At 45.9% G+C, this 26,461-nt stretch overlaps 1 protein-coding gene and 1 pseudogene across 3 annotated transcripts in view; one reads left to right on the top strand and one right to left on the bottom strand.

Annotated features, from left to right (window-relative positions):
- Positions 1-26,461, bottom strand: part of Mtus2 (microtubule associated scaffold protein 2) — a 371,981-nt gene that overhangs the window by 262,695 nt on the left and 82,825 nt on the right.
- LOC120096082 (U2 spliceosomal RNA) lies at positions 7,652-7,745 on the top strand (annotated as a pseudogene).

Here is a 26,461-nt window from a genome sequence, read left to right on the forward strand (position 1 = left end):
AACACTGGGCCAGAAAAGCCCTTCAGTAAGCACAGTTTGATGGGAGTCTGCAGACCAGAAGAGGCCAAGAGACATTCGGGCAGAGGAGACAGAGCTCATGAGGCTTCAGATGGGTTGTATGGGGACCGGGCTAGAGGTCATTCGGGTTACACACTGGAAAATAATCTAACTCCGTTCCGCTGCTGTTCTAAGAACTTGAGTGGAGATGGATTTAAAAATGATGGGCTCGAGGTTGGGGATTTAGCTCAGTGGTAGAGCGCTTGCCTAGCAAGCGTAAGGCCCTGGGTTCGGTCCCCAGCTCCGAAAAAAAAAAAGAAAAAAAAAAAGAAAAAATGATGGGCTCGTGTGTTTGGTGGGAGACCTGCCCTGCTTCTCTCCTGCTCTGCCAAGCTCCGCCCACTCTCATCTGTGTCCTCACGTACATAGGACCCGGTGGCATTCTGCATTCCATGGCTGGTTTGTTTCTCTTACTAGTTTGCCCATGCTGTAGCACACGTCCCAGTTTCTCTTTCTGAAGAGTGAAAATGCTCAACTTGCCCCTCCTATGCACCCATCCACTTGCCAATGGACACTTGGGTTGTATTAAACTCTTACCTACCGTGAATAATGCGGTTATGTCCGTTGCTGTATAGACAAGAGTCCTTGCATTTAAACTGTTTGGATGTGCACTGCTGGATAATGTGGTGATGTTACTTCTGTGTTTCAATCATGTGCAGAGACACACACTATTTTCTACCACAGTCTCACCAGGTTGCACTCTCTCTTTCCAATAAAACGAAAAACCTCACATTTCTCCATATCCTCACAGCAGCTGCTATTCCTGCTTATTATTGGATTTTACTTTCATTTTTAGTTTTATTTTTAAATTGGGGGGAGACAGGGACTCATTGTCACACACACTTGCTAAGTAGCCACAGATAGACCTGAATTCTCTATGCCCTTGAGATGGCAGGCCTGCACCATTGCTCCCAGATGTGTGCATGTATGTGTGAAAGAGGGGTGTGTGTGTGTGTGTGTGTGAGAGAGAGAGAGAGAGAGAGAGAGAGAGAGAGAGAGAAAGAGAGAGAAACAGACAGACAGATGGCATATATACGAAAAACATCTTTATTTTGCTGTTTGTAAAAGAACCACCTCGTGGGTCTGAAATGGTACTTGCTTTGGTTTGCATCTCTCTAAGGAGCGGAGGATGCTAGACTTTTCTCTTGACCCCCTCTGACTTTGGCAGTGTTTCCCTCGCCCAGGACCAGGGAACTGACTTTTTCTTCAGCTGTCCTCGCTGTTCATGACTCTGGCCTACCCTAATCTGTGGACTCTCTGTGCCTCTCTTCTACAGGTCCTAAGTATCTGACCCAAGACACCAGTTAGTTGCTAAGTCACAGCCAAGATTGACTCATTGCCTGGCGACACACATGTGAACGAGATAGAACGAGGAAGGCCTGGGCACTGGGAAACGGCCTCTGGCATCCACATCCCTTCCCAGTAGACTACAGCTAGATTTGTTTATACTGAGCCTTGGGGTGACACATTAGTTGGCCAGACTAAGCCCTGAGCCCCTGACCTTGCCATCCACACAATCCATAAGGCGGGCCAGACAGAGCCTCCCGGTGCCAGTTCCCTAAGGCAGCAGGACCACTGATGACAGCTGGAGAAATGCATGTGACACAGCGGTCACTGGGCAGGGGGCCCACTGGCAAGTGCCACTCAGGTCACGCTGTCCTTGTTCAGACTGGCACGCTGGACGAGGAGACGCATCTTCCCGCCATGGGAAGGAAATGAGAGGCGGCTTCACTCCTCCCTCCCTGGTTTGTACTAAAGTGTAATTTATATACAGTAAAAGTCACCTCATGTATACATTCTTCAAGTTTTGACAAATACAGCCATGAAGCCACATCAAAATGGAGTCATAGAATGGTTCGGTCGTCTGCCATTTTTTTTCCTGCTCCTTAGGAGACAGCCCTCCCTAAACTTGCACTCCCTAGAAACGATGCATTTATTTTAGGTTACCATGGTATTGTTCTCCTGGAATAACTGAATAAAGCCATACAGTACTCAGCCCCTTAAGACAGTCCCTTTTGGTTTGAAGAATTTGTAATTCACAATGTTCTTCCTTTCCTAAGTCTTTTAACTGCAGTAAACTATACATATGTCAAGTTGACTGCTTCATGTTTAGGGGAAATTACATGCATTTACCTTTTGTGCAAGTCACTGCTGGTTGTGCTCTTAGAAGCTGCTCCTCATTAAGTGATTAACTTGGAGCTTAGTTTCACTCAGAAACCCCTGAAAACAAACTCTGACAGTGTGTGGTGTTGGTGAGGGTTAAGTCTAGCTATGTCTCTGTAGTGGTTGGAACATGCTTGGCCCCAAGGACTGGTACTATTAGGAGGTGTGGCCCTGTTGGAGGAGGTGTGGCCTGTTGGAAGAGGTGTGACCTTATTGGAGGAGGTGTGGCCTCGTTGGAGGAGGTATGGTCTTGTTGGAGGAGGTGTGGCCCTTTTGGAGAAGGTGTGGCCTTGTTAGAGGAGGTGTGGCCTTATTGGAGGAGGTGTGGCCTTGTTGGAGGAGGTGTGGTCTCATTGGAGGAGGTGTGGCCTTGTTGGAGAAGGTGTGGCCTTGTTGGAGGAGGCGTGGCCTTTTTGGAGGAGGTGTGGCCTTGTTGGAGGAGGTGTGGCCCTGTTGGAGGAGGCGTGGCCTTTTTGGAGTAGGTGTGGCCTTGTTGGAGGAGGTGTGGCCTTGTTGGAGGAGGTGTGGCCTTGTTGGAGGAGGTGTGGCCTTATTGGAGGAGGTGTGGCCTTGTTGGAGGAAGTGTGCCAGTGTGGGGGGTGGGCTTAGAGACTGTCCTCCTAGCTGCCTGAGGATAATCTTCTCCTAAGCAGTCTTCAAAAGAAGATGTAGAACTCTCCAGCTCCATGCCTGCCTGGACACTGCCAAGCTCTTGCCTTGATGATAACAGACTGAACCTCTGAACCTGTAAGCCAGCCCCAGTGAAATGCTGCCCTTTATGGTGACTGGTCATGGTGTCTGTTCACAGCAGTAAAACCCTAACTAAGACAGTCTCCGATTATCCAGTAAGGTCAAGGCATAAACCTGTGGCCCAGAGGTGATGAACAGAAGCCCCAAACCCTGTGGTTATGTTAGCCATAGAGAAATTATCTTAGTCCTTCCTGTGGGGAAGAAAAACTCTAAATCATAAACCCTCGGTATCTATCAAAATTGTGTATATATTTTCCCCAACCCAACAGTCTCACTGCTAATAATTTATCTTAAAGATATATATATGCACACTTATGAAGTCCCAAAGCATGGAAAGCAAACATAATATCAGAAGCAAGCCAGGCAGCCATCTACAGAAAGCTAGCTATATAAATTATGGTACACAATTGCAATATAATATAATATAACTATGGTACATCTTCTTCCAAAGGAGCTACAATCATAAAAAGGAGGTTTGATGCTACTATGGTTCTTCTTTTGAAGACGTTTTTATTTATTATATATACGTACACTGTAGCTGTCTTCAGACACATCAGAAGAGGACACCAGATCTCATTACAGATGGTTGTGAGCCACCATGTGGTTGCTGGGATTTGAACTCAGGACCTTTGGAAGAGCAGTCAGTGCTCTTAACCACTGAGCCATCTCTCCAGCCCTACTATAGTTCTTATAAGGAAAGAACTGTAAGATACATCGGCGAATGAGAAACCCCCAGGGCAATATATACCATGATGATTTTTGTATAAAAGAGGAATGCAGAGAAGGAACACACACAGCTACAAACCAGATCACTGGGGGTGACCTGGGGGTGGGGGTAGGGGAGAAAAATAACGTAGACCTTCCTAAGACACACCTAAATGTCTTTAGAGAAAACCATCTCAACAGTATAAATATGCTATCTCCAGAAGGTATTAAGTAGAAAGGAAAGGAACAGTCAAGCATTCCTCGGGGAAATAACTGTCAAATTTAACAAGAAGGACTTCTTTACTGTAGCAAATGTATTTTCAATAATCACAAGAGCAACACTCTTGTTTATAGTCAATTATAATAATATAATCTTGTTTATATCAAATACTGATTATGTACAAATGCTCTTCAGTATTTAGAAAATTCCTTCCTTTTCTGAGGCCATCGTACATTTGGCAAGTGTGAGAAAGTGCCTTCTGGTCACGCAACTTAAATCTAAACACATCCCTACGAAAAACAAAGAGCCCCTGGTTTCCTATGAGGACCTATGTCCTTTTCCCTTCAAGAAGCAATGTTCCTTGCCAAAAAATAAAGGTTTTAAACAAAACAAGAAAGGAGGGACTGAAGGAAGGAAGGAAGGAGGGAAGGAAGGGGGAAAGGGAAAGGAAGCAAGGGAGGGAGGGAGAGAGGAAGAAAGAGAAAGGTTGCTACAAACTTTAAATTACTATATTAGACTGTCAATTTGTGTATTAAATATTATCGCCAAAAAAAAATGGTGAGAGTCATGAATTATCCACTAAGATCAATACAAGATTCCTTGGAATAAGACCTGAAGTAATCTTAAGTATGTTTGGATGCAAAAATTGAGTATATTAATGTCTTGTGACCATTTAAAAGCCTGCAGAAACTTAGCAAAACACACACACACACACACTCACACACACACTCACACACACACTCACACACACACTCACACACACACTCACACACACACTCACACACACACTCACACACACACTCACACACACACTCACACACACTCACACACTCACACACACTCACACACACACTCACACACACACACCCTCTATCAGCACAGCCTTCCACGGGACTGTGTACTGGGCAGAGTTCCTAGGAATTCTGGGACAGACTCTGTTCTGAGTTTACAGGTTTGGGAGCTCAGCAAATTGTAGAACTGCGGTCCCCTCTTCCTCCAGGCCATCAGCTGTGGGGCTGGCCGTATATCCAGGCCCCTCTCCCCCATCCCTCTTCATCCTCCCATGTATCCAGGCTTCCCTGTCATCTCAGATCTCTCTGCCTCCCCCTGCCATGTTCCTCTGGCTCCACCCAGAGGAGTTCTCTGCTCTCAAGACTTAAGTCCACGGGAATAAGCTCACTCTTGTAACTTCCGTCAAATCCCTCATGCCCTAAAACACAACATACGCCAGGTACCTCTCTGAGGAATCCGTCCATCTCTCACAACGGGCATTTAAAATACAAATGAATCGGGGGCTGGAGAGGTGGCTCAGCATTTAAAAGCACCTGTAGCTCTTGCACAGGACCCAGGTTTAGTTCCCAGCACCTACATGCCAGCTCACAGCCACCCATACACCCAGTTCCAGAGACACAGATGCCCTCTTCTTATTTCCACAGGCTGTGGACACTCACACGGTGTAGTAGACACAATGGGGGCAAAACGCCCATGCATGCGGAACAAAATAGCTTTCAAAAATAAAGACCTAAGAATCGAAAACCTCGCAACTTCATGAGTAGGATAAGCTGTGGGCACAGCCTGTCATTGATGGCTTCTATACATGGATGTAAACAAGCATGCTCGTCTCCCGAGGGCCTCACACTCAGCCAGTGCAACCTAGAAACTATACAAGTAGCCCTAGTCTGGCGGGCATTTCAGAGAAGAGCCTGGATCAAGATAAAACAAATGATCAGAAGAGTAGCTAGGAGATAACACTTGAGTCAAGTCCCAGCATCGAATCCCTACAGAACAAGATAGGGGGAGCAGTATTTCAAAATGGAATCAAAATCCAAGTTCTAAGCAAAAAGTGGTGGAATTATTCACTGAGCAAGGGACCCGTGGGTGATTCAGGTGGGCAGCTGCAGGGTTATTTTAGGAAGTTGGGCATTTTCTGAGACACTAAACTTACAGCCTTCTAGAATTCTAGTTTTCCGCTTTCTCAAATCAGACCAGCCAGGACTGACCCGGAGGTAGCCAGAAAGGAATAAATTAAGGGGAGGTCATGTGTTTTATACTTAAACTCTTAACTTTGGATTTCTAACCCCTGTCCTCAAAGTCTCTCTACATCTTAGACCCCAAAAGACACATTTACCTGCTACCAGCACCACATCCAGGAGGCTACCCCAAAAGGATCTCAAGTTTGAGGCCAACCTCAGGTGCTCAATAAGACCCTATCTCCAAAAATGGAAAAGGAAAAGGATTCTCGTTTGCTAACAACAACAGCAATGCAAAACAAACAAACAACAGGACAATTTAAAGAAATCTTGTATATTCTTTATTCTCACAGTTTTATTCTTTAAAATGAAAAATGAGATGCAGTAACCATGTTTAGTTTGAAAGGGTAAATGCCCTTAGTTTTCAGTGGAAGCCCTTATTTATAGAAACAAGGTTTGCATGAAAATAGCAAAGAGTCTACTCCCTATGTTCCAGTTGGATTTGTAAGCATAGATAGAACTCGCACCCTGAGCATGGGAAACGCTTGTCTCAGATCACACTACCCACAAAGGACTTGGTGGACGTTCTCAGTTGCACTTAATCTTCATTGTTTGCGTTAAGCAAGCCACCATCCACTGAGATTCCCGTCAGCCTTCAGTTCCAAACCACTTGAAGTCTGGAAGGGATCCTAATGTTCACGGGCACTCATAGCAATGCCAGGCCCAAGCTCCAGAGTCTTTGGCAAGCAGAGAGAGGAGGGACTTGTCACTCCGGCCATGTGGTGGCATTCTGTGGCCCGAAGGAAAGGCAGTCGCCTGGGGGAGGGGAAGGTAGCTCCACAGGCAGGAGGCACAGGGCTGTCCTCCCTCGAACTCCAATGTCAGAGACTATGGGGCATCAACACCATTCCTGGCAAAGACCTAAGAAGACCATGCATGGCCAACATGTCAGGGCCACCAGGACCCAGAGGCAGGCTGTGCTATATTATGAGGAAAGGCTATTACCATGAGCAACCCCAGGCCGTGGGCAGTGCCTGCCTACAATTGTATTTGAATCTATATTTTTAAGCATGCCATAACTCACCATATCACAGTCATTCTCAATAAATGAGCTCACTCTTCTTGAAGTTCCAGTATGCGGAAGGAAAGCATGCTATAAAGAATTCACATGAGTCCTGAGAGGCAGCTAAGGACAGTGGCAACAGCCTATATGGTTTGGGGGGGGGGCTCTTAGACACCCCTAACCAACACCCGGGAGGGAGGCTTCCCATGCCTCACCCTGGGGTTTTTATTAAATAGACCCTGGAGGGGAGTATTAGCACCCTGTGTTATGTGCCACCCCATTTAAACACACATGCACATGCACATGCAATGCACACACAAGGACTCACTTGTGCGCGCACGCACAACACACACACACACACACACACACACACACACACACACATTTTGGGTAAGTATGAAACAGTGTGCTTCCCTGTGGCTTTTCCAAACATCAGAAGAGTGTTGTTTATCTCTCCTACCTCCTCTCCCTTGGCCACACCCTCTTCCCCTCCAGACAAAGTCTCTCTCCCATTTTTCTGCTCCCCCTCCTAACATTTGAATACTACGACCACCTATCTAGAGCGCCTTCTCATCCCTCCTCCCATAAGCCCTTTCGACTTTCCTGACTTCTGCGGTTACTCTGGGTTATACACTCAAATCTAAAACTTTGTAAGCAGGACCCATGAGTAAGAGAGAGTGTGTAAATATGCATTCAGTAGGCTTTTTAATATAAGTATTATATATCGCTTCTCGGCCTTTTGGCTAAGATCAAGTGTAATATAAGTATTATATATAATTTATATGTAATGTATGCATATGTATAGATAAAACACTAAAGAAGGTGTTGTGAATTTGAGAGGGAGTGGGGGTGCAGGAGGAATTGGAAGGGGAAAGGAACGAGTAGGGATGACAGTGCTCATGTATAAAATTCTCAAAAGTAAAAATGTAAGTAAAAGCAACAGCTATGCAATTTCTATATCTTAAGTAAAAAACAAATATACGAATATTTCTCCTCAGTCTGTTCCTCTTCCCCACTCCGTTGCTCCTCCCCACTCTGTTGCACCTCCCCATTCCATTGCTCCTCTCCATTCCGTTGCTCCTCCCCACTCTATTGCTCCTCCCCATTCCATTGCTCCTCCCCATTCCATTGCTCCTCTCCACTCCGTTGCTCCTCCCCACTCTGTTGCTCCTCCCCATTCCATTGCTCCTCCCCATTCCATTGTTCCTCTCCACTCCGTTGCTCCTCCCCACTCTGTTGCTCCTCCCCATTCCATTGTTCCTCTCCACTCCGTTGCTCCTCCCCACTCTATTGCTCCTCCCCATTCCATTGCTCCTCCCCATTCCATTGCTCCTCTCCACTCCGTTGCTCCTCCCCACTCTGTTGCTCCTCCCCATTCCATTGCTCCTCCCCATTCCATTGTTCCTTTCCACTCCGTTGCTCCTCCCCACTCTGTTGCTCCTCCCCATTCCCTTGTTCCTCTCCACTCCGTTGCCCCTCTCCACTCCGTTGCTCCTCCCCATTCCATTGCTCCTCTCCATTCCGTAGCTCCTCCCCCTTCCATTGCTCCTCTTCACTCCGTTGCTCCTCCCCACTCTGTTGCTCCTCTACACTCTGTTGCTCCTCCCCATCCTGTCCTTGAAAATGCTTCAACTTTCTCCCTTTTGCTTGAGCCTACATCTTAGCTCACACCCATGAGCTTGTCCCTATTATCATGTTCTTTTTGCTAATTAGAACTGTGTCTACAAAACACAGGCGCAGGGTCCAGTCTGTGTCATTCTTTTCAGAACTGGTTTGTAGAATGAGAAGAAGACTTCTGATATACGGAGATTGTTAAACTATGGGGAGAGTTTTCATAAGTAGGTGGCTGAGGCTTTTTGTCTTTCTCATTTAACTTCCTGTGTCCCTAAGACACCTAGTGAATGTCAAGTGAGGTGAAGATGCTTAAAGAAACAGCACATACGGCAACAGAATCTAATCGGGAAAGCATGTAGTTCTTTAATCTGAGAAGTTAGCTTCAAGCAGCAATATTGTGACACTTAGCCATATCTGTAACAGTAAAACACCTCTGACAGGAGCCCGGAGCAGTCCGGGAAAGACAAAGGTGATAAAACTGGGAACTGTGCTGCTGAGAGAAACTGATGCACATTGTATATTTTAGATTTATTAATTTTTATTTTATGTGTACCATCATTTGCCTACCCGTGTGTATAGGCACTGAGTGTGTGCAGTGCCTCCAGAGGCCAGAAGAGGGCATCAGATCCTCTAGAACTGAAGTTACAAATGGCTGTGAGCTGCCAAGGGGCTGCTGGGAACTGAACCTGCGTCTTCTGCCAGTGCAGCCAGTACTCTCACCCACAGAGCCAAATTAAATACGAAAAGTTGATGGCTTTTGAAGTGAATGGAGTTTTAATTTTATACTTAATCATAAATAAGTATCTTGCAGATACATTCTTTACCAACAAAAATACTAAATTAGTCCACTTCTGTCTTTAAAGAACCATCTTTAAATAATCAATATGCTTATTTTATAAAATCTCAGTTAAAATATGTATTCTTTCTTGGAATTGCCCCGCCTCCTCCACACTATAGACTTGCAAACCCACCTGGGAATAGAGCAAATTCTCAATGATGGCAATGATTCCAGATGTGGGACGTTTCCAGCGGTTTATAAACATGTTATAAGCTTTATTCTGTCAAGTGACTGCTTGGTAAGAGCCTAGTAATGAGGGCCAGAGAGACGTCTCAGTGGATAAAAGCGCTTGCTGCTCTTGCAGAGAACGGAGGTTGGGTTCTTGGCACCCACATAGTGACTCCCAAGGGCTCCAGCACCCCCTTCTGGCCTCTGCGGGTACTGCACACACATGGTGAGCATACACACAGGCAAAATATATAATTAAACCCTAAAGGAAAAGCAAATATTTTTAAAGCAGGTAATTAAACCAATTACCATACAAGTTACAAATCAAAAGGTTTAAAGGTATGAGGAACGGAGAAAATGTACGCTTTTTAAAATATGTAGAAACAGATGGAGGAGGGGGACTAGATTTCCAGTGTAATTTCCCCAAATCCACCAAGTCATTGGAAAGATCATTGCAGCTGTTGAGTTGTGGCCATTACAGTTTTCCTTCCCCTCTGCTAAGAGGAGCGGCCGCCGGAGACCTAACAGCACATCAGACCTCATGGCTGCCCTCAAGGCCACCTCTTTGCTCTTTACTCCTTGTCCCCACCGTCCTCCAACCTAGGCCTGAAAATTCTCTCAATCTTTTTTGGGTTCTAAATGGCCTGGCTCCTGTACACGTGATGTAGTTTAATCATTCGCTCACCAACAGGCATAGCGATAGTTCCATCCTTCTGTTACCAAAACAGCCTGCTGACCTTAGCCTCCCACTGACCCTCATGCCCGCTGCTCATCCATCCCGTTGTAGTTCCGCCAACTTCTTTACGTCTCCTCTTTCCACTCTTGGTCTCTCACAGTAGCTAGCCCTCTCCCTTACACAGTCACCACATCAAAATCCACTGGACTACACTTCTGTCTGTATCACCCCAAACTTAAAATTCTCCAATAGCCATAGTTACAAATTCAGTGGAGGTCAGACCCAGTGTGCACTTGGCATACGCACTTCCACTGTGCCCCACTCGGAGCAATTTAGTGATGTCAAAGTTTCTGTCAACTTGTGTCCTTCTGCCTTTGCTCATGCTGGGCCTCCCCCCAAGCATAAAGTCACATCTTGATTCATCTAACTCATGACAGCTGTCTCTCTAACTCCCTGAGGAAGCTGTTGGTGACCCTCAGAATGGACAATGATCTTCCACAGATGCCTGTGTCTACCTCAGCCCACCGTGCAATACGTAATACACCGTAACACACACCCTTTACACTGCAAGAGAGAAGGAACCCCATGCTGTTCACCCCACACCAGGCACTTCCACATCCTTTGGCATAAACTGCTGAAGAAAGAAAGAAAAAAGGAAAGAAAGAAAGAGAGAAAGAGAGAAAGAAAGAAAGAAAGAAAGAAAGAAAGAAAGAAAGGAAGGAAGGAAGGAAGGAAGAAGCAGCCTGGGTTTCAAAAATCTGAAGAAAACCATGACGTTGCTGAGCACAGCACATTGCCTGCGGTAAAATTTAAATGACATAATGTGTACCCAGACACTTGGGACAGGATCTGACATGAGGAAAGCAATCAATGAGTAATGACATGTCAAGAAGATATCAGAGGGGGTTGGGATTTAGCTCAGTGGTAGAGCGCTTGCCTAGCAAGCCCAAGGCCCTGGGTTCGGTCCTCAGCTCCGGGAAAAAAAAAAAAAAAGAAGAAGATATCAGAGAAGCCTGGAGAGGTGGCTTGGTGGCTGAGAGTGCCAGCTGCTCTTGCAAAGGACCCAAATTCAGTTCCCAGCACAACATGTTAGATAGCTCGCCGTGGCCTGTAACGGGGCTGCAGAGATGGCTCGGCTACCAAAGGATAACTAAGCTCACAACACAGAGGACAGTGACAAGGTAACTCCAGCTCCATAGGATCTACAGCTCTCTTCCGGCCTCCCTGGGGACCGCACTCTTGTGATGTACACACACACACACACACACACACACACACACACACACACACACACACACACACGACAACCCTTTAAAAAGGGAATGACCTTTATGTCACAACCAGTGATGAGGTAATACACTTAGAAAAGAAATGGTTCATCATAACTCACAGTCCGTTCAGTTCATGGTTCCAGGGTAGGCTCAGATAGATCCGTGACACAGCTTTTCCAGCACTGTCTGGGCACTGCATCGCACTATATCACAGTAGAAGTACATGGCAGATGCCAAGCAATCACCTCATGATGAGGCGCATGGCTAACCCCTTAGAGGTCATTTCCCATTGACTAGAAGAGGGGCCAAGCAAGGTCAGATTCCAACTCCTCAAGGTTCCACCACATCCAGCCACACCAACCTCTAATACCTGGGAGCTTTGGGGAGACATTTAAGATCTAAAGTATAGCATAGGAATTGAGAAGACTGTCTGGGTATGAAGGCACACATCTTTAATCCCAGCACTAAGAAGCAGAAGCAGGTGGACCTCTGAGTTTGAAGCCAGCCTGGTCTACAGAGTGAGTTCCAGGACAGCCAGGGCTACACAGAGAACTCTTGTCTTGAAAAACCAAAATAATAGTGATGATGGTGATGATGACAGTGATGGTGGTGGTGATGGTGGTGGTGATGGTGGTGGTGATGGTGATAATGATGATGATGATGACGACGACGACGACGATGACGACAATGATGATGATAAGGGTTTAGGGGTCAGTGGACCAAGTTGCCACCAAGTCCCTCTTCTGAAGCATTGTCTTACAGAGATAGAGATGAAGGGCTGGAGAGGGTGTGGTGATGCTGGAGAGGGTGTGGTGATGCTGGAGAGGGTGTGGTGATGCTGGAGAGGGTGTGGTGATGCTGGAGAGGGTGTGGTGATGCTGGAGAGGGTGTGGTGATGCTGGAGAGGGTGTGGTGATGCTGGAGAGGGTGTGGTGATGCTGGAGAGGGTGTGGTGATGCTGGAGAGGGTGTGGTGATGCTGGAGAGGGTGTGGTGATGCTGGAGAGGGTGTGGTGATGCTGGAGAGGGTGTGGTGATGCTGGAGAGGGTGTGGTGATGCTGGAGAGGGTGTGGTGATGCTGGAGAGGGTGTGGTGATGCTACAGAAGGTGGTGGTGATGTTGGAGTTGGGTCCAGGAAATCCCAAGGAGAAGGCAGACTGGAGAAATGAAACTAATCAGTATTGTAGGGCAGGATCTTCCTACTTATGAAGGTAACCTCGGGGAGGGAAGAGGAAGGAGGAAGGAGGGAGGAGGGGAGAGGGAAGAGGGAGACAGGACAGCCCTGGAGTCAGTTTTAGAATGATGACAACTCAAAACGAGTGTGATGTCTTCATGGCTCTGAGCACCAGGGTTGGGAGAGGTGGTGGCTCAGACTTTAGCTCGCCCAGGCTCACATACTCCGCCGTCCTACCCATCCAGCCAAGGCTTCCTCTGGGTGAAGCACAGGAGTTCTGTTGTAGGGTTTCCCCAGCCCTGCCGTCCCCTGGGCTTGATCAAATGCCCATATGGAACTTCCTTTGCTCTTTTTAGGACAGAAGGATTATCACTTCTTCCTCACAACCTCCCTGAGGGAGTCCAAGGCTCCCGAAGCACAGAATCCTAATGCACAGACCCCAATGCACAGACCCCAATGCACAGACCCCAATGCACAGACCCCCATGTACAGACTCCAATACCCCAACGTATAGACCCCAACACAGATCTCACTCACAGGCCCCAGTGCACAGACCCAGTACACAGACCTCCATGCAATGACACCCCCCATGCAAGACCCCAGTGCACAGACCCCTGGTACACAGACTCCCATCTCAGGACTTCTTGTGAGCTATGCACATATTTTTGTCTATCCAGCTTGGCCATCTATCATCCTTTCCACTGTCCGTCCAATCTATTACTGCACCAAGCCTTCCCCCTACATCATGAATTAGCTATGCGGCACTTGGGCGAGCTGTAAAACTGTCAGGATGTGACACATGCAGTGTCTTGTACAGCAGAAAATCCCTCCTAGTAGGAAGCCTAAGAAACCAATGCAAAAAATGGCTCCAAAGTAGCCACATTTGTCTAACTTTAAGATGCTCTATTCCAGAGGAATACAGGGCTGTGTGTTTTAGCATCTATTCGTCTGGCCCCAGAACCAATGTTTGTTAGAGGCTACACTAATTAAGTACTGTACAAGGCATGAAGCCACGAGATAGATGAGCGAAATCCAGAACGCCACAATCCCCTCAATGTCCGGTCATGCATTTAAGAAGAAATAAATGAAGTGACAAACTGGGTCACACGGAACCAAATTAGACTTCATGGTTGTTTAAAACGTTTTAACACAGTTTCATTTCCTTAACATTCACATATGATGTGTTTGGCCCAAACTGTGCGTGGTTTGTTGTTGTTTTTTTTTTTTTCTTTTAAAAAGCTCAAGTGGGGGGTTGGGGATTTAGCTCAGTGGTAGAGCGCTTGCCTAGCAAGCACAAGGCCCTGGGTTCAATCCCCAGCTCCGAAAAAAAGAAAGAAAAAAAAAAAGCTCAAGTGGTATTTTGAAAACTAAAATCAAGAGATTTCATGAGACGGGTTAATTATCAATGCCATTCCTACATTCTCTTAGAAAATGCACAGACCTGTCTACCAACCCTGGTGTTATATTTCTACAAATCATGGATATTTTATCTCTGCAGAGCAACCGTCTCCCTCCCCCTTCATTAACGAGTTCCGAGTCCTCTCTGAACCCATCTAGACCACCAAGTTCTCAGTCACTGCCCGGCTCTGCCCTCCCTCTATGTGCATGCATAAACAGAAGTGGAGAATAAGAGGAAGACGGGGAGGAAGCACGCTGCTTGAACATTTGAACAGAGAGCAGTTCCCGAAGCTATGAAGAACCATCCTACATGTTGGCTGTGTGAACACAGCACACTAGTCCTCACAGAGACCGGAAACCGAAGGCTGTGAGGACATCTGCGATTGGTCTTCTGCCCTGGGTACAGTCCATTCCATAGCAGGCAGAAGAGCAAGCCATCCATTCCAGTACCTTCCTGAGATGCATGTCCTTCCCAGCAGATGTCACGATAACAGTTCTTGCCTTCTTCTCTGTGCTTCTGCTCCCTAACTGGTTATTTGCCCCATGCACATCCAACTCCTTGCTGAAATAAAGGCTGAAAAGTCCCCATACCCATTCCCGACACTTAGACCTGACTTTATCTCAGCCTCCCAAGTGATCAGGAAAAGCAAATGAAATTTGCAATCAGAAACCAGTCGCGGAAACCCAACGCCAGTGTGTGCTGAAATACAACGGCAACCCTGAAAGTTAGACACTGTCATTCGTGAGATCAGTTTGGCACCAGCAATAAGGCCGAAGCATCAGGTATCCTGTGAACCACAGGGAACCTTCCCTACAGACTTTAGAGTGATGGGTTTTGGCCCTTCCCTTGATGGTCAGCAAGAATTACAAGTATATTGCCACATTATCATCTGCGTTCTAGTTTGGTTTCTGTTTCCCTTATAGACACCACAACCAAAAGTAGCCTGGGCAGGGAAGGGTTAATTTCAGTTTACAGATTACGGTCCGTCCTTGAGGCAGGATGATGCATGAGCTTGAAGCAGCAACCATGAAGCAACACTTGTTACCGACTTGCTTCCTCTGCCTTGTCCAGATACCTTTCTTACACAACACTGGCCTACCTGCTTAGGGATGACGCCACCCACAGTGGGCTAGTTCTCCCTACACCAATTAGCAATCAAGGGAATGCCCCTACAGGCATGTTCACAGGTCAATCTGGTGGAGGCGAATCATGGATTAAGAGCCCCTCTTCCCTGGTGTGTCTAGGTTTGCATCAAGTTGATAGAGTATAACTATCACAACTTCAATAATCACACAAAAAGAGACAGTCCGAATGCTCTTACAATGGGCAATCTATTTCATTATCATTTATATCACACAGTTTGTAACATTATTTTTTATATGGGTTGAAATCTACTAAATTGATTTCGAGTCCATTAATGGGCAATAATTTAAAATAACAGCCCGGGGATACCTCTCATGCGACGCCTGGTTATCTATCAGAGATGTTGTTATATTACTTTGGTGATAAACTGAAAACACTCTCAGTTTCTATCAGCTCTGGATAAGAAAAAATAAAATTTTATAGCCATATCAAGTTCATATCATTTTTAAAAATAAGCTAAAGGCATTCATTTTATTACCAAAAAGAAATCTTACCAAAGTATACTTGTAAAATAAAAACAAATTTACTGCATTTCCTTGATGATATAACATTATATATATATAACATATACATATACATATACATATATATGTACACATACATACACATCTGTTTGTGATTCAAAAAAATTCAAGGAAACATATCTATTTGAATTATGGTTTTTTGGGGGGATAAGAAATGGAAGGAATTAAAATAGAAGTTTGTACCTATGACCTGTGTTTTAGGTCCTCTTAAAAGACTTACTTATTTTGTGTATAAATGTCCACCTGCATGTATGTACGCTCACCACAAGCATGCAATACCAAAGGAGGTCAGAAGAGGGCGTCAGAGCCCCTGGAACTGGAGTTGCAGATGGGTGTGAACCACCAGGTGTGTGGTTGCTGGGACTCAAAACCAGGTCCTCTGCAAGAGCAGCCAGTGCTCTTAACGGCTGAAACATCTCTCCAATCCCCATTTCTTCCTTATAAACCTTAAGCAAATTCAAATAAATCCACAATCCTCTTAAATACACATATGCATACAGTAAAATTACTTTCTCTTTAAAAGTCGTGAAATAAAATTTTAAAGTCATTTTTAAAGTATGTTTTTTCTCTATGAGAGATGAGTCTCAGAGGACCAAAGTCCCCTTCAGCTCTCAGAATTCAGAGTATTTTATAAGGACTCTTTTTGCTCCCTTTTATTGAAAGTAGATTTTTTTTTCTCACATAAGATTTCCTCAGTAGTTCTACTCCCTGTCCTCCTCCCAGTTCCTCCCATCCCATCCCGATCCGTCCCCTTTCTGTTTCTCAGTAACAGGCTTCTAAGGAAATAATAAAATACAATACAATACACTATACAAAACAGAAGCTAACGCATTGGAATAGGACAAAACAAACAGAAGGAAAAGAGCCCGAGAGAAGACACAGGCAGAGATGATCTCACCCATACACTCAGAATTCCCAAAACAATACTAAACTGGAAGCCATAATATATATGGTAAAGGACCTGTAGGAGAGAATATATATTAAAATAAAAATACAAAATGTAAGAAACGAAAAGGGTAAAACCCTACAAGACATTAGAAGACAAGGAACCGTCAAAGTTCATTTTCCGTTGGCCAACCATTGATAGACATGCAGCCTATACAAGAAGCCTTTTTAAAATTCTCTTATATGTTACATTCTGTGTGGAGCTTCATGCTGGGGGCTTTCCACGGAGATCTCTGGTGGGGCTAGGTGTGCCGGTTCAGGTGAAGGGGAGCGAACTCGGGCAGGGAGGGAGAACCGGGCTTTCCCAGCCTCCAGCGGTGGTGCTGTTCCGCTTCTGTTTCTGCTGCTGCTTCAGTTCAGGCTGGGCTGAGCCAGCAGGAGGCTGACTAGCCTGTATGAGGGGTGCACTGGGAGCTTCTAGCGGTGATTGGTGATTTCGGGAGAGCAGATCTCTTCCCCCAAGCGGCGGTGTTACAGCTCTTATGACAGAAGCTCTCAGGTGATGGAGTAATTCCTGCACACCTTTAATCCTGAACACGATTCTTTTTTTTTTTTTTCTTTTCTTTTTTTTCGGATCTGGGAACCGCACCCAGGGCCTTGCGCTTGCTAGGCAAGCGCTCTACCACTGAGCTAAATCCCCAACCCCCTGAACACGATTCTTAAACACAGTTTTTGGATGGGTCAGTGTCTTGACAGCAGATAGTTCCTAATGGTTTGGCCTGAGAGCTTGGGAAGACCTCATCTACATATTTGGGGGTGTGATCTTGCTTCTACTTGAGGAGTCTATCTTGAGCCTACTTGACCTGATGTCCTAACCTGTGGAGGAGGGGCTTGGGGCATTGCTCTATGGGACAGATCTGCCTCAAACCTCTCTACTGGGGGTTGTGGGGGCTGTAGCTATGTGAGACACCTGATCTCCTGGGAGACTGGGAATGCACCTGCTGTCCCTTAGGATACCCCAGGGCCTCGACTTATCTTGACCAGGAATCGGTACCTTCCACAGCCCACCACCCCACATTTCTGATCACAGTTTCACCCTCCAAGCTCCTCCCCCCAAATCTCCCCTCACTATCCACTCCTTCATTTCCCTTCAGAAGAGGGCAAGTCTCCCGGGAATATCAACCAACCATGGCATATCAAGTTACAATAAGACTAGGCACATCCCCCTCACATTAAGGCTGGGCGAGGCAACCCAGAAGAAAAGGAGTCCCGACAGCAGGCATAAGGAGTCTCCTAATGTTAGTATTTAGGCTTTATTACAACTTGACCAGAGGTCTGAATAACCTTAGCTGTTGTTGTTTCAGACTTCTTCACCTCTGGGAGCTTGGAGATGGAGAACGTTGAAGTGGCTAAGCCCCAAACACACACGCACACACGCACGCACGCACACACACACCACTTACTCGGAACCAACCAGGGCTGGTGCTGAACACGCACGATTTTAGCTGACTCTTCACATGGCCACCTGCTAAAACAATGTAGAGAGACTGCAGAAACCAATTACTTTGTAGATTAATAATGCTGGCTATTTCCTGAGACCAAGTGTCCTAGAAGAATAAGAAGGTCACTCATCAAGGCAGCCTCTCAGCACTGTCTGCCATTGCTGGTCCCAGATGCTGGCACTGTAAGCCAATCTGAGTATGGATCTGACCATCACCCTGCCCCTCCAGGGGCAGCTTTGTTGCAAATCTAAGACACAAAGCAGAATTCATACTTGGTTTGGCCTGAGCAGATATTTCTTCCTCCTTGCCAACCACTCTGTTGGTGTAGTTTTAACATCCCCAACTCCCATCCCATAGGTACCTTAAGAACTTTGCAGGCACTCGGCAACATTAAAACCATAAATCATATACTGGATATCTCTCTCGGCTGCTAATACAGAATTTCTCTTACCACGACTTCTTTATCTACCATAGCTGTCTGTGTCCAACACACAAATTTCGTCCCCTACCTCATCAACAAGGAAGCTTCAGGGTCATTGAAAGAACATGCCAAATGGGAGAAGCACACCAGAACATATCTGTGTGGAATTTTAGCCACACGGAGGCTCTTCACCTTTGGGCAAATGGTTTCTATACTCGGAGACACTCTTTCTCTTGTCTTTTTTAAAATTAAATTCATTTTATTTATTTCTCACATGTGCGCATGTGTGGAAGTCGGAGGATAACTCCCAGTAAGTAATAAATCTTTTCCTTCTATCTTAGGTTCAAGAGATCAAACTCAGGTCACAGCTGAAGTAGCTCAGGGACTCAAAAGTCTGTTCCTTTGTCTAGGCTTTCTCGCACCTGTGTATAAAAACCAGATGTGTGTGTGTGTGTGTGTGTGTGTGTGTGTGTCTGTGTGTGTGTGTGTGTGTCTGTGTGTGTGTCTGTGTGGGTGTCTGTGCGTGTGTGTCTGTGTATATATGTGCGTGTGTGTATGTGTGTCTGTGTGTGTGTGTGTGTGCTGTGTGTCTGTGTATATATGTGTGTGTGTCTGTGTGTGTCTGGGTGGGTGTCTGTGTGTGTGGCTGTGTGGCTGTGCATGTGTGTCTGTGTATGTGTGTGTCTGTGTCTATGTGTATGTGTGTGTCTGTGTCTATGTGTATATGTGTGTGTGTCTGTGTATATGTGTGTGTCTGTGTCTGTGTGTATGTATGTGTGTCTGTCTCTGTGTGTCTGTGTGTGTCTGTGTGTATGCATGTGTCTGTGCATGTGTATCTGTGTATATGTGTGTGTCTGTGTATGTGTGTGTCTGTGTCTATGTGTATATGTGTGTGTGTCTGTGTATATGTGTGTGTCTGTGTCTGTGTGTATGTATGTGTGTCTGTCTCTGTGTGTCTGTGTGTGTCTGTGTGTATGTATGTGTCTGTGCATGTGTGTCTGTGTATATGTGTGTCTGTGTATGTGTCTGTGTGTGTGTCTAGGCATGTGTGTATATGTTTGTGTGTGTCTGTGTGTGTCTGTGTGTCTGTGTGTCTGTGTGTCTGTGTGTCTGTGTGTGTGTGTGTGTGTGTAATAAAAGACACTGTGAAAATGGGCTGTCGCTCTTATTAACAGGAATAGCAATAAATGTGGTGTCTGTTTTCCTATTTGCACATTACAGCCTGCTCTTTTTTTTTCCTGTGACTCTTATTGTCAAAACTCAATGGGTTTAATATTTGTCTCAACTAATTAATTTCATTTCTTTAATACAATTTCTTTTAGTTGGAGAGAATGGGCTTACTCTTTAAAGTACAACCTGAGGGTTCCTTTGGCTGTGTCCCAGGTACCTCCCTGACACAATCAATAGAGCATGGAGTTCTATATCAAATTTGAACTCATTTTCAGGGGTCCCAAATCATATATGTGGCTTTAATTCGCCATCATGAAGGAAGGAATGAGACTGATAATTAAGTTGGCGTGGTGAATTCACACTTTAAGACAGACTTTAAATCCAGGTGGCCGGAAGATGTTTTCAAATGGGAGAAGTGATGTGAGTGTCCCACTGCAGTCTGAAAAGTCCCAAATTTAGCAGCCACTCTACTTCATGGCACTAGGTTTTAGCCTATGTCGCCAGGCCAAGGTGTGTGTGTTACTGACTTGTGAGCAATGCCTGGCTCAGGGGAATTTAGCAAACTAAAGGCTGAGTCCGGTCTTACCTCTCGTCACATCACATGTCCTTGAAGGTCACAGTGTATATAACAAGTGCCACCTGGCTCCCTGTCACCTGCTCTTAGCACAGGCGGGGGAGGGGAGGCGGGGGGTGGTTAACTCTAAGCCATCTCCTGTACTTACCAGGACCATGAAGGCCCCAAGAAAGCACTCTCTTGCAGGGCTAACTTTCTTAAACTATGTCAAATATGCTATAAAATATAACATATATATATTTTAGTATATTTTGTTATAAGTAATATTTTGTTTATATATAGTATATGTATAGTATTTTATAGTGTAATACATATTATACAATAGATATAAAATATTATACTATAAAGTACTATAACAAAAAATTTAAAAGAAGAAAGGATTTAGGGCTCAGTTTGGGGTGTTTCAGTGCATGGTTGTCTAGCCCCACACTTTGGGGCCTTCAGTGACATAGCACACGGTGGCAGATGTGCACACACAGTAAGGAAACAGGATTCTCTCCTCATGGTGCCAGGAAAGCAAGGAGAGAGAGGAAGGCAGTCCCTGGGCAGCATCCCCTTGGAAGCATTTGACCATGAGGTGCAGGCTGGGGAAACTGAATGCCCTATAGAACGTAAAGAACTCCCGCAAGGACGCCATGAAGAGCCTGCCTTTCTGTCCTTGCCCTCCCGTCCCTAACTGTAAGTTCTCCTTGGGGAGCGTTCTCAGAACCTCGTGTACTGTGCTCGCCACACAGCTGTGTGCCCAGAGTCTGACCGCGGACAGATGCTGTTACACGGGAAGAAAGGGGACTTCTGCAGTTCATTCTTTCCAAAATAGTAATGATTATCGTGTTATAAAATTCAATGTTAGCAATTTTAGTCTCTATTCTGCCTCTTCTGTTTATGTGTAATTATGGATATTTCATAAAGCAATTTTGCAATTTATATCTTTAATGAAACCACGTACCTTATGGACTTTGGACACAATTACTATTTATTAATCCATTATACGTTTGAGAAGTGGAACAAGTTAAGATTATTTGATAGAAAGAAATTATGCGAGCAGCCTGCTGTCCCAGGCAGACCTCCGTTCTCCTCCTACCTCTCTGCCCACTGTCATCAGACCTGCAGACCCTGAACCATACAGTTAAGCTTCCCTTCCCCCGCCCATCTCCCCTGCTCGCCGAGTCCTCTAGTACACGCCAAGCTGCCCTACGAAGACAGGGAAGGGCATTCCATACTCATCAAAGGAAGAAATCTACCAAGATGAGATCTCAATTCTGAACATCTGTGCCCTAAATACAAGGGCACCCACATTTATAAAAGAAACATTGCTAAAGCTTAAATCATGCATCGAACCCCACACAGTAACAGTGGGAGACTTCAACACCCCTCTCTCACCAATGGACAGGTCACCCAGACAAAAACTAAACAGAGAGATAACAACACTAACAGACATTATGAGTCAAATGGACTTGTCAGACATCTATAGAATATTTACCCAAACCCCAAAGAGTAGACCTTCCTCTCAGCACCTCATGGATCTCAACATCAAATGGGATGCACTGTATCTCACAGAAGAGAAAGTGTGGAATAGCCTATTGGTATAGGAGACAGTTTCCTGAACAGAACACCAATGGCTTGGGCTCTGAGATCAACAACTGAAACGCACCCCATTGCCTCTTGCCGCCTACGATGACGGGAATGCAGGGGAACAGGCCCCAGGTCATGACACAGGACAAAAGGGTGTCTGAGAAGAGTCCCTGTGAAGGTCTAAAAGCCGGTGATGGTGTACAGAGCCAGAGGCCTTGAACCACCAGACCAAAGACTCGTTGCAATGAACATTTGCAAGTAAAGAGGTTGTGGATGAAAGGGCACACTGCGGGACATGCTGTCACACACTACAGTTTCCATGATTATTTTTTCCGTGGGGGGGTTGCAAGGAGGAGGAAGGGTACAAAGAGACGGAGGGATGAGTGGGATTGGGGTACATGGTGTGAAATGTACAGAGAATTAATAAAATGTTTTTAAATATTTAATTTTCAGATAGTTTTTTTTTTTTATGAAGAAAGACATTTGAGTGGGAATAACCCCTTAGAAGAAATGACTGCTCTGGGGCGGTGGTGAGATGGGGTAGGGGAGATGAGAAAACAAACACTGGGAAAACGAACTCACGGGTTAGGTTAATATACAGATTACGGTAATATACAGTCTCGAGGTGTTGAAGGATGTTGGCTGCTGTTTTCCCTGTAAAGATGACCACTCTCTCTATATGATGGTGTCACTGTGTGTCATGGGCAACTAAGGAGAAAGACACAGGAACTGCTATATAACCCTAAACCAGGATCCGGAAACTAAAACCAATCTTTTTTTTTTTTAAATTTAAACTTTGTTTTAATTTTCTTCCTTTCTTTTAAAGATTTATTTATTATAAATAAGTACACTGTAGCTGTCTTCAGATACATCAGAAGAGGGCATCAGATCTCATTACAGATGGTTGTGAGCCACCATGTGGTTGCTGGGATTTGAACTCAGGACCTCTGGAAGAGCAGTCAGTGCTCTTAACCACTGAGCCACCTCTCCAGCCCTGTTTTAATTTTCATCTATGTGTCTGTGGGAGTGTAGGCCATGTGTGGACAGGAACCTGGGGAGGCCAGAAGAGGGCATCAGGCCCCTGGGGCTGGAGTTGAAGGCAGCTATGAACTGCCTGACATGGGTGCTGGGAACTAAACGTGGGTCCTCAGGAAGAGCAGCCAGTGCTCATAACTGCAGGGCCATCTTCCCAGACATGATTAGGGAGGCATCCCGGGGAGGCTCAAACCACTCATACCAGTTCCTAGCCCATGAAGCAAGTGTCCTGGGGCTGGACAGACAGGAAATCCCAGTGGAGTCTTTTGTGCAAGTATAACGTTGACAATTACAGGCCGTGGTCTTATAATCCTGCTATTGAGGTATCGAGGGTTTCTGACAAACACAGCAGTAGAGTCTCCTTTGTCTTTTAGTCAGCAGGGCTATGGGAGAAGAGGACAGGCTGCATCCAGTAAGCCAAATCATTCACCCATTGCACCTTGACTTTGAATTTACCTGTGTGTATGAATGCTTTCCCTGCATGTGTGAGCACCACAGGCGCCAGCAGAGGGCGTCAGATCCCCCTGGAACTTGAGTTGCAGATGGATTGTGAGCCGCCATGTGGACGCTGGGAACCAAACCCAGGTCCTCTGGAAGAGCAGCCGGTGCTCTTAACCACCAAGCCGTCTCTCCAGCCCTACTGTAAGTGTTACTTTAAACTTTCACAGCATAGCCCTGCCCCATTTTGAACAGGAGAAGGCAATACTTACGATGCTAATACTGTCGCCAGGCTCCGCTTGCTACGTGTAGGTAACAAAGAAGTTAAACTTCGTGCAACTGAAGTTCCCCATCGTGACCAGCCATGCTCCTGACATCGGCTCCCTCTCTGATTCTTGCCTGTGACTAGCTTAGGTGAAAATAGCTAACATGAGCTACATTCTTCTTACACAGTTAACTAGAGTGCCTTGTGAGGAGTTGTGGGCCCCGGCTTAAGGAGGTGTAGCGCTCACGTCTGAACTGCTGCTACTGCTCGACCTTGACTCCCAGCCCGTGCTAACCGCACTTAGCGCCACCTCACAGTCAGCACAAAGAAATCTGCTCCTATTCTTCATAGATGACGTAAAATTCTTCTCCGGAAGACCGAACACTATCCCCTCCAATGACCAAAGCAGGCTCTAACGTGAAAACTCGTGAACTCTCCTAGGACGGGGATTAGTTCTGTGAGCCACAGGGATGCCAGATGCTGGACATCCTGAGAGCTGGAGAAATGTATAGAAGGATAGGATACGTTTAGGTTAAGTATTACTGACACAAACTTGTCTAAAAGCTTAAAACCTGGGCGTTTCTGAGCCAAAGAACCTGTGAGAAAGCACGGATCTCTGAAGTGTGATGCAGTTTTCTGGGAACGTAGGAGGTCTGTGTGTAAATTATTAGAGAAGAGGTCAGCTTTCACTTATGAAGAACTGTCTGGAGGAAATAAAATCAGAAGGCCTAGATTTTCACCTTCACACTATTCTACTACTATTTCAGGATATACATAAACATCTTGATTTTATTAGACATTAGGAATCTCCCTGAAAGCTGTGGAGAGAGATGGCTCAGTGGTTAAGAGCACCCGTTAGTCTTCCAGAGGACCTGGGTTCGGTTCCCAGCACCTAGATGGTGACTCACAACCATCTGTAACTCCAGTTCCAGGGGATCTGATGCCCTCTGCAGGCACTGGGCATGCACGTGGTGTGCATCTACGCCAGCAGGCGAAAGAATCACACACACAAAGTAAAAATAAAAACGTTTTAAATTCCACGACAAATAGTCTTTCCTTGATGCTTTTAAGAGGAAAGAAATTTCTTTGTAAAGATGCCATCTTTGGCCAGGTAGAGGCGGCAGATATACCTTTAATCCCTGCACTTATGAGGTAGAGGCAGGTGGAACTCTGCAAGTTCGAGGCCAGCCTAGTCTACAGAGTGAGTTCCAGGACAGCCAGGGCTACACAGAGAAACCCTGATTTGAAAAAAAAAAAAAAAGCCAGCAAAATCTGATGGCGACATATCTGTGTGTCAAGGCTGCCAGACCAGTGTAGCCATGTCGCTACACAGTGGGGTTTTTTTTCTGTGTTATCATGCAGATACATAAGCTTAAATAAAGCAACTTGTATCTCATCATGTAGGCGGACTGCATCCAATGGCTTGGTATCCTTAAGAGAAACTGGCTGAGGCCCCAGAGGAAGCAGAGACACTGTCTCCAGCTGCCTTTCACACTTGAGCATACATAGTATCGAGTCTCCCATGGGTCCCTAACTTGCTTGCCTGCACTAAGGATCCAGGGTACATAGACCAGGGGCTGAGCATGAAACTATAGCACCAATAAAAACTCAACTGCCCTCAAGATGCCTGACTGATACAATGGCCCCTGAAACCACATTTCCGAACGGTAGGCCTGTGTTGTACAGCGAGAGCTACAGATGGGCTATTTAGAATCGTGTTCAGCCAGGGACTCGTCATGGCACACACAAGACAGACGGCACAGAGAGCCACGGAGCTCACAGCAAAACGCAAATACCGAGACTCCAGATCTTAGGCTCCCTTAGGTCATAACTCTGGACAACTCACTGAGAGGCCATTCCTCCATGTTCCTGTGCACGGAATAGAGGGCCCGACCCCAATCCTGCGCCTTCGGGAGGCTCTAAGTACGATGAGCGTTGCTGAAGAGAACTCTGTAAACTATGAGAGATGTAAGGTAGCTACCTCAGACGTTCCGGTACGAGTTCAAGTGAGAAGTCACAGCCAGCCTCCTGAGCCTCACGAGGACACGGGTTAAGACAAGAGGTGGCTTCCCGTTATGTTTCTAAAATGAGAAGTGCCACCCATGTGACATGGGGTGACGATAACTGCCATACTGCTCGTTTACCAGAGGGAACAATCATACACAAACTGCATGTTTCTAAAATGAGAGCTACCCCGGAGCAGAGCAAACATGGAGTTATCAGATACTCACACATGCGGCCTGAGACCCCGCCATGATGGAGGTCGGGCATACGATGATCTACTGACAAGTGCACAAGCAACAAAGGCCGGTAGTGACCACCAGGTAAGGGGCCTTGAAAATGTGGGTGCTTCTGAGGAAAGACCTAGATGTTAGAGACACACTATTTGCTACACGTTACGGAAACTCAGAGCTCACTTGAGGCTCCAGGTGAGGCAAAAAGCAGCCCAACGGGCTTGGTCTCCCCATCCCTGTCAACTATGCTGGCTTATTTCTGTCAACTTGACACAAAATCAAGCCACTTGGGAAGAGGGGACATTAACTGAAGAATTGCTCTACCGATAGGCATGTGGCTATCTTTCTGGGGCACTCTCTTGGTTAATAGTTGTTGTGGAAAGGCCTGCCCATTGAGTCTGGGCTGTCTAAGATGGGTAGTTGAGTGAACTATGAAAACCAAGGTAGACAGCAGCGTTTCTCCATACATACTGCTTCAAGCTCAGGCCTTGAGTCCTACCTTGGCTTCTCTTTAGGACGGACTACAACCTGTATCTAAATACACCCTCTTCTCCCCAGCTGCTTTCGCCCACGGTGTTGATGACAGCAATGGAAATCGAACTGGGACAACTATTCTAATTCTACAGCCAT

The sequence above is a fragment of the Rattus norvegicus genome, chromosome 12 (assembly GCF_021556685.1).
Source record: "Rattus norvegicus strain SHRSP/BbbUtx chromosome 12, alternate assembly SHRSP_T2T, whole genome shotgun sequence".
Taxonomy (NCBI): Eukaryota; Metazoa; Chordata; class Mammalia; order Rodentia; family Muridae; genus Rattus; species Rattus norvegicus.